The sequence below is a fragment of the Dendropsophus ebraccatus genome, chromosome 1 (assembly GCF_027789765.1).
Source record: "Dendropsophus ebraccatus isolate aDenEbr1 chromosome 1, aDenEbr1.pat, whole genome shotgun sequence".
Classification (NCBI taxonomy): domain Eukaryota; kingdom Metazoa; phylum Chordata; class Amphibia; order Anura; family Hylidae; genus Dendropsophus; species Dendropsophus ebraccatus.
This window is the reverse complement of record NC_091454.1, coordinates 199629983-199642967: the sequence shown is the minus strand read 5'-3', so window position 1 is coordinate 199642967 and position 12985 is coordinate 199629983.

Here is a 12985-nt window from a genome sequence, read left to right as displayed (position 1 = left end):
GTGGAGTGCACCTTTGGGATCATGTGTAGTCAGAGGCGGACCTTGACTACGACAATCAAATTGGAAGTTAAGACAGCCGACTTTGTCATCAAGGCTTGCTGTGTTATCCATAACTAATCTCAACATAACATCTCAGAGGTAATGGTGGAGGAGCTCCAAACCCCTATTGATGCAGCTGTCGACTAACAGTTAGGTTCTCTATCCATTTTGGGTGTACATGTTTAAGAACTGTATACTGACTACTTCATGTCCCCTCAGGGTGCCGTGCCCTGGCAATACTCCTGTGTTGGTGATGACTAGCCAGGTTTTTACATTTTTCAGAAGTAGTCAGGCAATACTTTACAAAGTGGACAAATGGTAGTATTAGGTTTGCTTCAAAAAGTGTTTCACATTGTAATGAAAATGCCCATGATTAAATTACAATACATGTAACATACATTAAAATTTTGTATTTTTCTCTGACCCCTTAATGACTGAAGGTCAATGATGCACGGATGTCTAGGTCACAATGAAGCATCCTCCTCCTCACCTTCTAAGAGCCATAACGTTTTTATTCTCCACCTACAGGGCTGGTTGGGGTGTCATTTTGTGCCATGATCTCTCGTTTTTTTCTTGTTGTCATAAGTATACAAGAAATTTTTGGATAATTTTTTTTTTTATTATTTTTTTTTCAGATATATAATTTAAAAAAATCAGCAATCCTGATGTTCCCCCTCTTTTTGTTAATGCTGTTTCCCATGCAGGGGTAATTTTATCCTGTATTGGTGTTTATTTTTAATAGTATTTTTTTTTTTTTTAATTAAAAAAAATTTTTTTTTAAAACTTCTTTTACCTATTTTTACAGTTAAATATGCAATCATTAGATAGCCATAGCATAGCATTGATCAGCACTATCAGCGATCTTCTCCTGCCTGAGGGTAGACTCTATCAGCAGATGGCCGACCCCACAGGATAGAGATAAGGAGAACTCCTCCACCTGTTAGTGCAAGTGATCTGGACCAGTCAGTGACAGGTGCTTATCCTGTCACTGACTTAACCGCTGCATTGCTGCGTTGAAGGGGTAATGGCAGGCAGTTGCGTGACTGCTGCTGCCGATCGCATTGAAACAGCCCGGCACACATTAAAATCCCTTCATGGCCAAATTAAAACGTTTATATACTGTACGTTCCTGCTGCACAAGAGAGAACCTATCACCTAAACTTTACTTTCACCATTATTAATCCATCTTCCTGCCTTTGCAGTCTGTATCTTATACATTACTAGATACTGCAGTCCTGGTCCTGTTGGGTGCCGGCATCTTGTTTTCCTCACTGTATGCCATTCCTGTATATAATGATTCTTTGCTGTGTATAAAGGAGTATATGTGTATATGGTGATGTTACCCCTAATATTATACACAGTCACAGGTGTTTTTCAGGCTAAGGAAAACATGGCTGCTTTCTTCAAAAAACAGTGACACTCCTGTCCACAACTTGCATGTAATTCAGCTTATCTGCATTAAAGTGAATGGGTCTGAGCTGCAATCCCACATGCAACCTCTGGACATGTTTTTAGAAGCCTGGACGCCCATTTATTACTGTGGTTCTGCAATCCCAGAGACATATCTTTTGGCATCTCTGCCAATTTTTTTTTACTAAAATACATGGTTTACATACTGTAACAGATGCCATTCATTAAATTTTTTTTTTTTTAAGGAGACTAGGTCATCCCAACATTATGTGGCTAATGGCATATGACAAATTAGAAAATGCCATTCTGATGTCGAGTGAATATATCCATGGTGCAAGCCTTGAAACCATCATTTATACAGACAATGTTACAAACAAGGTATGTGCTGAAATATTACTGTTAATTATTAAACTTGCCTATTTACTGCCCATTTTATCATCTAAATTCTACATCTTAAGTACTGTGTCCAGTTCTGAATGCCTCACCTGCAAACATATTAACAAAACTGAATGGTTAGGGTATGAACACACTACGGAATTTGCGGAGGCCACACACCTGTTCTCTGCCCAAAGAATTGAAACGCAAATTGCGTAGTGGGAACATGCTCTTACTAAGAGCTGCACAATATAGGCCGCACAATGTAGGGCGATGTGCGGCCAACAAATTGAGATTTATCGATACAAGCATTCTTGTGAGTGCTTTTCTGCTCATAATAGGCCCGTATAAAAACGGACCATACGGTATGTGTGGGTTCAGGGTCACTAGGGCTATCTGGCCATATGTTTATTTTTCAGGGCACTTTAAAAAGGCAACTGATATGTAATGTTGGTGTTAAAAGTGACTACATAAACTAAACCTGTAATTAAAACTTCCTTTTGTAACAAAACTATTCAGTTTTTCTATTGTTCTTATATTACTTTAAAAATGCCATTATATTATTTTATTTATTTGTATTGTTACTAATTTACATTTTGCCTTTTAGCTTGGTGAGGAAGATCAATTTTATGTAGCTCTGGAAATACTGCTTGCAATACAATATATTCACTGAAAAAATACATTACTCTGGGACATTAAACCCCCAAATGTAATGGTATTTTCAATAATTCTGTAGTATGCTACACTGACATTTCAACTTATTTGAAAATTTGAAAGAGATCTGATACAGGATATGGTACAATCTATATTGTCATGTGTGCAGCTTAGTAGAGATGAGCGAACCTCGAGCATGCTCCAGTCCATCCGAACCCCAACTTTCGGCATTTGATTAGCAGTGGCTGCTGAACTTGGATAAAGCTCTCAGGCTATGTGGAAAACATGGATATAGTCATTGGCTGTATCCAAGTTCAGCAGCCACCGCTAATCAAATACCGAACGTTCGGGTTCGGAGCGACTCGAATCCGAACCCGGTTCGCTCATCTCTACAGCTTAGACCATGGTATCCAAGTAAGAGATTCACTTGTCAAAATTATAAAAAATGTATAGAGTAAATGTTTAGGTTAGATAGTTAAGCCCTTCCTCTACATGTGCAAAAAGGTAGGGAAATTTCCCATAAAAAGCTGTAATTGGAGTGAAAACTGGTCCTACAAATTATGATGGCTCAATACAAATGCACGCCAAACTTTGAGATTTTTTTTTATTACTTATTATTAAGCAATTTCTTATATTTATCAAAATCAAAAATTGTCTCTTTTTCAGATTGAGGGGAAAAAAAACAAGACCTATTTGATAGACTGGGGAATGGCCAACATCCGAGAATCTATTATTCTAAAAATTGGTAGCGTTCGTTTTCACAAAAAATTGGTACCTGAATGCTTATTGATATATGAGACTCCCACTAAAATGTCAGATGTATGGTCCGTAGGCACGGCTGTACTCAAAATGTTTATCAAAGATAAACCATGAAGGGACTTCCGGTTCAGAGGGCAGTGGAAAGCTCCATAGCTACCTAACTGCAAACTGAGTTAACCCAGACAACTGGCAGAGTAGATACCCTGGAACGCTCAGTGACCTCTTTACAGGGCTCCAGTGATAACCTTCAAAGTGAGCTGAATGTGCAGAAACGCACCACAGAGATTTTACTTTCTAAACTGGATGACTTGGAAAACAGGTCCAGGCGCAGCAATCTAAGAATGGTGGGGTTACCTGAATCAATCCGCCAGAATGAACTGTTTCGCATATGCGAAAAAGAGCTCCCTGAAGCCTTAGGATTGGACTTTTACTGCAGGGTAGAGAGAGCCCACAGGGTGGGTCCGGAGCCCGCTCAGCAACAGCGCACTAATGCCAATTCAAATACGCCCGGGGGACGTCCACGACAAGTGATTATGAAGCTCCTAGATTACAATGATAAAGTCGCCTTGCTTTCTGTGTTCAACTTTTTGAAGATTTCTAAGCAGAAGTGGCCAAAAAGAGAAGGGGCTTATGCACCATTTGTACTATGCTCTACCGCAAGAAAATGCGTTTTCAATTACAATATCCGGCTGTTCTGCGTGTGGTGCATGAAGATGGTTCAGTCAGAGTATATACTTCACCGGAGGAAGCGGACAGTGCACTCCGACAACAGGGACACTCTTTCCCCCAGGAAGCGCGTGCCGAACAGGGAAGTAGAGAACCAAGGGATAGGATTGAAGCTAGTCCTCTACCACAGCCAACGAGCAGGCGGGAGATGATACCAGCTGGCTGTCGGAGATCACCTGATCGCTGGAGCACGTGATCGCTGAAGCTACTACACGACTTATGTGAGTCTGTTCCAAGTTGATATCTAGTGTGATCTAGATATGATGATGATTTGATTCTGACGGTCAGTAAGCCCCTTACTTCTTCCTTTCCTAAGGCCCAATCCACCCTACAACCCTTTAGCAAGGTATTGTATTGTAAAGTGAACATCTTAAAATCTGAGGCGCTCCCTCTAAATGTCCCTGATTCAGATCTTACAAACTTCATGTTTGTAAGATCTGAATCAGGGACATTTAGAGGGAGTGTCCACTTGATTGAAGACTGACTTCATCAAATATCTAAGAACAAATATACCTCCTAAACCGGCCCAACTATTCCAACAGAATCATATGCCAATGTTGTCTGAACATCAAACTATGGCCTCCCAAATGAGTAAGTCAGAGATCTCTTGGACAGGGAGAGTAGCGGCCTTTAAAATGTTTCTCCTACCTAAACTGTTGTACCTGTTTAGACTGCTTCCCATATCAGTCCCCATGTAAGGCGGTGCGCAAGCTAATATCTAAATTTTATGGGAAGGCCGATCCCTAGGATAGCTTATGGTACACTTATCCACCCTACAGACAAGGGTGGCATTGGCATGCCAGACCCTTACTATTACTACACAGCAACTTTCCTGGCCCAAACCAAAGAATGGTGGAACGACAAAAGAGATTACGACTAATCAATATGGTGCAGGCTCGTCAAGAGAGACTCCCAATATGCCAATCATAACCTGCGTACAAAAATGTGGAAGGAAGTGTCAGCAGAGATGCTTAGTGAAGAGTGGGCACAGGCTGGTTTAAAGAAAAGAGCTGAGCTACATAAGTTTTCTTAAATTTACTTCTCCCTATATGTTCTTTTCTCTGTGTCCTGTTTTTTTGGATGGGTATTCTAGGCAGCAAGTCTGCACTAGCAGCCTAGCATACTTCCATCCGCCATTAGCTGGTACTACACCCCTCAACATTTACACATGCTTTCCATCAACTGACCCAATGTGTTGGTAATGAGGCGGCCAAACGGGCTCCTATCTACAAGTCCTCTATAGCTGTCCACTCCTGAAGCTTTTCTGGACTCAGATATGTGACTTTTTAAAATTGATCATACACACTGAAAAGGTTGCAGCAGGCTTTCAAACTGTAGCTAATTTCCCTAATCGTCTGGATACTGTCGATGGTAAACATGTCAGGCAGCTGCCACCGCACTCAGGATTCTAATTCTATAATTATAAGAAGTTTTTTCAGTGGTCCAGATGGTGGTGGATGATGCAAACTGTAAATTTGTGGCCATTGATGTTGGTGTGTATAGCAGGACAGGTGATTCTCAGGTACTGCAAACATCACAGATTGGACTACCAATTCTTTATGAAAGCAACATACTTCCAACCAACCTCTTCTGGGCTCCACAGATCCAGAACCCTATTGGATTGAATGCACCCATACCCACAGAGAGAACAAGATACCTGAAATAGAATCTTTTAATTTCCGTCAGTCCAGAATTGTGGAGTGCACCTTTGGGATCATGTGTAGTCAGAGGCGGACCTTGACTACGACAATCAAATTGGAAGTTAAGACAGCTGACTTTGTCATCAAGGCTTGCTGTGTTATCCATAACTAATCTCAACATAACATCTCAGAGGTAATGGTGGAGGAGCTGCAAACCCCTATTGATGCAGCTGTCGACTAGCAGTTAGATTCTCTATCCATTTTGGGTGTACATGTTTAAGAACTTTTTGTTAATGCTGTTTCCCATGCGGGGGTAATTTTATCCTGTATTGGTGTTTATTTTTAATATTTTTAAAAGTTTTTTGTTTTTTTTTAAATAATAAAAAAAAACATTTTTAAAAACTTCTTTTACCTATTTTTACAGTTAAATATGCAATCATTATTAAAACGTTTATATACTGTACGTTCCTGCTGCACAAGAGAGAACCTATCACCTAAACTTTACTTTCACTATTATTAATCCATCTTCCTGCCTTTGCAGTCTGTATCTTATACATTACTAGATACTGCAGTCCTGGTCCTGTTGGGTGCCGGCATCTTGTTTTCCTCACTGTATGCCATTCCTGTATATAATGATTCTTTGCTGTGTATAAAGGAGTATATGTGTATATGGTGATGTTACCCCTAATATTATACAGTGTGTAACATGTCACTGTACACAGTTTATAGCTGTGCCACTATATACAGTCGATATATTACTGATAATAAAAGAAATGTAATATCTCAAATAACAAAAAAAAATATGTACAGCTCTAGTTTAGTCTAATATATGCATATATTATAGTCACACATTTGATCCTTGTTCTACCTTCACTGGCGAATCCAATTGTTTGTAGGTATATATCAGTTTCATGATTGCCTGTAGTATTATCCTAACTGCTTGTATTGTATTGTAAGAGCACCATCTACTGGCCATTTGTATATTTTCTCCAGTGTTGCCCCTGTGTATTCTGGGTAATTGCTGGATCTTCCTCTTCCTGTTCTAGCATGGGCACCAGCCATTTTAGCCTGCTTCTTCAGTGGAGGAGCCACACACAAAATGTTTTGTCCATCTTGTTCAGTTTCTCAGGACTGTTCCAAGCACAGTCGGTAAAAGGACTATTTATGTACTTCTGTGTTATGTTTATTGTGTGTTTGCTGTATGTAAAGATCTTATATATATATCTATATCTATATATACTAAGTACTATTGTTAGTTCTTACAGTTTCCCTTTTCCTGTCTAATCTGCTTGCAATAAAGAGAAGGATACAACTCCACAGCCTTTTTATTAAAGTAGTCAGGGTCTTCCAGGTCACACAGTCACAGGTGTTTTTCAGGCTAAGGAAAACATGGCTGCTTTCTTCAAAAAACAGTGCCACTCCTGTCCACAACTTGCATGTAATTCAGCTTATCTGCATTAAAGTGAATGGGGCTGAGCTGCAATCCCAAATGCAACCTGTGGACATGTTTTTAGAAGCCTGGACACTCATTTATTACTGTGGTTCTGCAATCCCAGAGACATATCTTTTGGCATCTCTGCCAAATTTTTTTACTAAAATACATGGTTTACATACTGTAACAGATGTCACTCATTAAATTTTTTTTTTAAGGAGACTAGGTCATCCCAACATTATGTGGCTAATGGCATCTGACAAATTAGAAAATACCATTCTGATGTCGAGTGAATATATCCACGGTGCAAGCCTTGAAACCATAATTTATACAATGTTACAAACAAGGTATGTGCTGAAATATTACTGTTAATTATTAAACTTGCCTATTTACTGCCCATTTTATCATCTAAATTCTACATCTTAAGTACTGTGTCCAGTTCTGAATGCCTCACCTGCAAACATATTAACAAAACTGAATGGTTAGGGTATGAACACACTACGGAATTTGCGGAGGCCACACACCTGTTCTCTGCCCAAAGAATTGAAACGCAAATTGCGTAGTGGGAACATGCTCTTACTAAGAAGAGCTGCACAATATAGGCCGCACAATGTAGGGCGATGTGCGGCCAACAAATTGAGATTTATCGATACAAGCATTCTTGTGAGTGCTTTTCTGCTCATAATAGGCCCGTATAAAAACGGACCATACGGTATGTGTGGGTTCAGGGTCACTAGGGCTATCTGGCCATATGTTTATTTTTCAGGGCACTTTAAAAAGGCAACTGATATGTAATGTTGGTGTTAAAAGTGACTACATAAACTAAACCTGTAATTAAAACTTCCTTTTGTAACAAAACTATTCAGTTTTTCTATTGTTCTTATATTACTTTAAAAATGCCATTATATTATTTTATTTATTTGTATTGTTACTAATTTACATTTTAGCTTGGTGAGGAAGATCAATTTTATGTAGCTCTGGAAATACTGCTTGCAATACAATATATTCACTAAAAAAATACATTACTCTGGGACATTAAACCCCCAAATGTAATGGTATTTTCAATAATTCTGTAGTATGCTACACTGACATTTCAACTTATTTGAAAATTTGAAAGAGATCTGATACAGGATATGGTACAATCTATATTGTCATGTGTGCAGCTTAGTAGAGATGAGCGAACCCCGAGCATGCTCCAGTCCATCCGAACCCCAACTTTCGGCATTTGATTAGCGGGGTGGCTGCTGAACTTGGATAAAGCCCTCAGGCTATGTGGAAAACATGGATATAGTCATTGGCTGTATCCAAGTTCAGCAGCCACCGCTAATCAAATACCGAACGTTCGGGCTCGGAGCGACTCGAATCCGAACCCAGTTCGCTCATCTCTACAGCTTAGACCATGGTATCCAAGTAAGAGATTCACTTGTCAAAATTATAAAAAATGTATAGAGTAAATGTTTAGGTTAGATAGTTAAGCCCTTCCTCTACATGTGCAAAAAGGTAGGGAAATTTCCCATAAAAAGCTGTAATTGGAGTGAAAACTGGTCCTACAAATTATGATGGCTCAATACAAATGCACGCCAAACTTTGAGATTTTTTTTATTACTTATTATTAAGCAATTTCTTATATTTATCAAAATCAAAAATTGTCTCTTTTTCAGATTGAGGAAAAAAAAAACAAGACCTATTTGATAGACTGGGGAATGGCCAACATCCGAGAATCTATTATTCTAAAAATTGGTAGCGTTCGTTTTCACAAAAAATTGGTACCTGAATGCTTATTGATATATGAGACTCCCACTAAAATGTCAGATGTATGGTCCGTAGGCACGGCTGTACTCAAAATGTTTATCAAAGATAAACCATGAAGGGACTTCCGGTTCAGAGGGCAGTGGAAAGCTCCATAGCTACCTAACTGCAAACTGAGTTAACCCAGACAACTGGCAGAGTAGATACCCTGGAACGCTCAGTGACCTCTTTACAGGGCTCCAGTGATAACCTTCAAAGTGAGCTGAATGTGCAGAAACGCACCACAGAGATTTTACTTTCTAAACTGGATGACTTGGAAAACAGGTCCAGGCGCAGCAATCTAAGAATGGTGGGGTTACCTGAATCAATCCGCCAGAATGAACTGTTTCGCATATGCGAAAAAGAGCTCCCTGAAGCCTTAGGATTGGACTTTTACTGCAGGGTAGAGAGAGCCCACAGGGTGGGTCCGGAGCCCGCTCAGCAACAGCGCACTAATGCCAATTCAAATACGCCTGGGGCACGTCAACGACAAGTGATTATGAAGCTCCTAGATTACAATGATAAAGTCGCCTTGCTTTCAGTGTTCAACTTTTTGAAGATTTCTCAGCAGAAGTGGCCAAAAAGAGAAGGGGCTTATGCACCATTTGTACTATGCTCTACCGCAAGAAAATGCGTTTTCAATTACAATATCCGCCTGTTCTGCGTGTGGTGCATGAAGATGGTTCAGTCAGAGTATATACTTCACCGGAGGAAGCGGACAGTGCACTCCGACAACAGGGACACTCTTTCACCCAGGAAGCGCGTGCCGAACAGGGAAGTAGAGAATCAAGGGATAGGAAGCTAGTCCTCAACCACAGCGAACGAGCAGGCGATGATACCAGCTGGCGGGAGATGATACCAGCTGGCCGTCGCAGATCACCTGAGGCTGGAGCACGTGATCGCTGAAGCTACTACACGACTTATGTGAGTCTGTTCCAAGTTGATATCTAGTGTGATTTTTTTTTTTTTTCTTTTGACTTGACTGTCTGCGAAGGACTCGCACCTAGGCCAGTTGTTGTTCTGGTACTTGAAGCCAGCTTTCCTCCTTCCCCTCTCACATCTGGCTTTGCCACCGGAGACACCTCCCTTACCCTCCAGGGGACTTTGCTGCGACCAATATGCTGAGTGACTTCCAACACTTGCGGGTGCCGGAATATTGAGGACATTGCGGCGAGAACATAGGCCCCGATGCGGAACTTTCCAGGCAGAAAATAATGAGTAGTCCACAGCCCCAACTCACAGGGTGACACGTGTTTTAGTGAGAGGGCTTTTTTTTTTTTCTTTGAGTTTTGAACCCTTTTGGATTGAGTTCCCCTTGAATTTTCTTTTTTTATTAGATAACATCTTTAAGGCATGTATGTAAAATTTTTACCCTAGGGTTGTATAATGCCTGATTGTCTCGTTTCCTTCCTACCCTTCTCTACCTCACCCCTTACTCACTTCTTCTTCCCCCTCTCCTCCTTCTACCCTCTTGTGTCTGTTTGTCTGTCCCGTTTATTTTGTTAGGCCCTGTTCAGTCTACATATTGTTTCCTCTCCTTCCCCCGTCCCTAACCTCTCACCTCTTCATCTTTGATTTCACACACTACTGACCCCAAGTAAGCATGCGACTGGTATCTTGGAACGTGAAGGGTCTTAGGTCCCCTAACAAACGGACATCCATTCTACATCATCTTAAGAGACTTCACCCAGATGTTGTACTCTTACAGGAGACTCATCTAGAGGAAGGAGTCTTCTTGCGCATGTGCAAATTTTGGGTGGGTTCGGTGGTCGGCTCAGGAGCGAAGGATGGTACAGCAGGAGTGCTTATCCTGCTTTATAAGAGCTTCCCAGATACGATTGTGAACTCACATGCAGACACTGAGGGCAGGTGGATCCATGTCACTGTGAAAAATGGGGATAACACGTACAGAATTTATAATGTGTATGGGCCGAATGGGGAGAATAGGGCATTCTTTGATACAATGGAACTAATGATCCAGTCTGATTCCAACACTCATAAGCTGATAGGCGGGGACCTGAACACGGTATATGACATTTTTGAAGACAGGAAGGGGGATGACACACATAACCGCACGTGACAAGGTGCTTCGTCCCTTTATGGAACAGACTCAGTTACATGACCCATGGAGGTTAACACACCCTGATAGTAGGGACTATACGCATTACTCCCATGCACATGGCTCGTGATCGAGGATTGACAGCTGGCTTGTTAGTGATGTCATACTAAGAAAAACTGTTGACTCAGACATCTTATACATGGTACTGTCTGATCACTCGCCAATCCAGCTGGACCTCCAAGACGCGTTCCCTAAGGGAGATTTCCTTTGGAGATTCCCATCTTTTCTGGCAAAGGATGATGGCTTCCTGGAATCCCTGAGGGGGTGGTGGCTGGAATTTTCGGCACATAATGAGCAACATAAGGATGACCCATTCTTGTATTGGGGCACAGCTAAAGTAGTTCTCAGGGGCAACCTGATTAAAGGGGTTATCCAGCGCTACAAAAACATGGCCACTTTCCCCCAGATTGGGTGGGGTTTTGAAACTCTGTTCCATTGAATTAAATTGAGCTTAATTGCAAACTGCACCTGAACTGGAGACAAGAGTCGTGTTGTCTCTAAAAGAAAGTGGCCATGTTTTCGTAGCACTGGATAACCCCTTTAATTATGTTTTAGGAATACGCAAAAAAGTAGCCAAACACTATTCTCAAGCCAGTGAGAAACTACGTACGGCCTACACTTCCTTCTTGGTGAACCCAGCCCCACCCCTCATGAAAGAATGGAAAGTGGCTAAACAAGATTTTGACCTGTGGTTAGACAGGAGAGAGAGAGTCCATTGGTCGCATTTCCAAAATGAATTATTTCGCTTTGGAAATAAATCAAGACGTCTCCTTGCAAGACTAGCGAAAGGGCAATTTCAGCCTACACACATTGCAGCATTGTATTGATGCACAACAGATAGTGACAAACCCCAAAGAAAGTAAACAAATCACTTAAGAGATTTCTATGCTTCCCTTTACAGCCCCCCTCCCCAACAGACGGACGGACAACACTTTCTGGACAGTCAATCTACCGACACACAAGAACAACTAGATGGACTGAATGCAGAGGTGACAGAACAGGAGGTATCAGCAACCATTAAACGTTTGCACTCTGGCAAGGCCACGTATGGTTTTACGGGTGAATTTTACAAAGCTCTTTGTGAGCAAACGGCTCTGGTCCTTGCTAGACTGTATAACAAGATTATCAGTACAGGGAGCTTTCCAATACACTCAAATCAAGTGCATTTCAAGCTGTTGCTGAAGCCTGGTAAGGATCCATTAGATCATAATTCTTACAGGCCAATATCCCTAATAGACCAGGACGTAAAGATATTATCCAAACTGATGGCGGACAGGCTTAGCGAGTACATGAGCGATCTGGAAGGCTCGTCACAAGGGGGCTTCATCAAATCGCGATCAGAAAAGTGTTAACAGTATTGGACTGGACTCGACTCCATCCCCGACCAGTCACCTATTTTGTTGGCACTGGACGCTGAAAAAGCCTTTGATAGTGTGAACTGGGACTGTCTGGGCATGGTACTCGACAAAATAGGCTTGCAGGGACAATTTAGAACCCTCCTAAAGGGCCTATACACCGACCCCACAGCAAGAATCCATACACCAGGCTTCCTATCGGACCCGTTCCCCCTTTACAGAGTACATCTGGAGGAATCTGACCTATACAGAGGCATCATGGTGGGTCAGTCGGAAATTAAGCTTACTTTGTTCCCTGATGATGCCCTGTTGTTTCTGTCAGACCCAGTAACACATCTTGGTCCACTGATGGCTTTCATTGACTGGTATGGATCGTTTTCGGGCTACCGCATAAACTCCTCCAAAAGTGAAGTGCTAGAACTAGGGAAGAGGGTACATGCACGGGTATGGGAAAGGCTCCAGGTAGGGCACAATTTAGCAAAACCACACCTAACTTACTTAGGGATTAAAATCTGCAGGGAGCCCAGTTCTATATATACCTTAAACTATCCACCCCTTTTTGCAAAAATTATAGGAGAATTGCAAAGATGGATCCACCTGCCTCTCCCTTCTCGGAAGGTGTCACCTAATTAAAATGCTGAGTTTTTCAAAACGTTTGTACCCCATGCAGACCATACCGATGCTCATA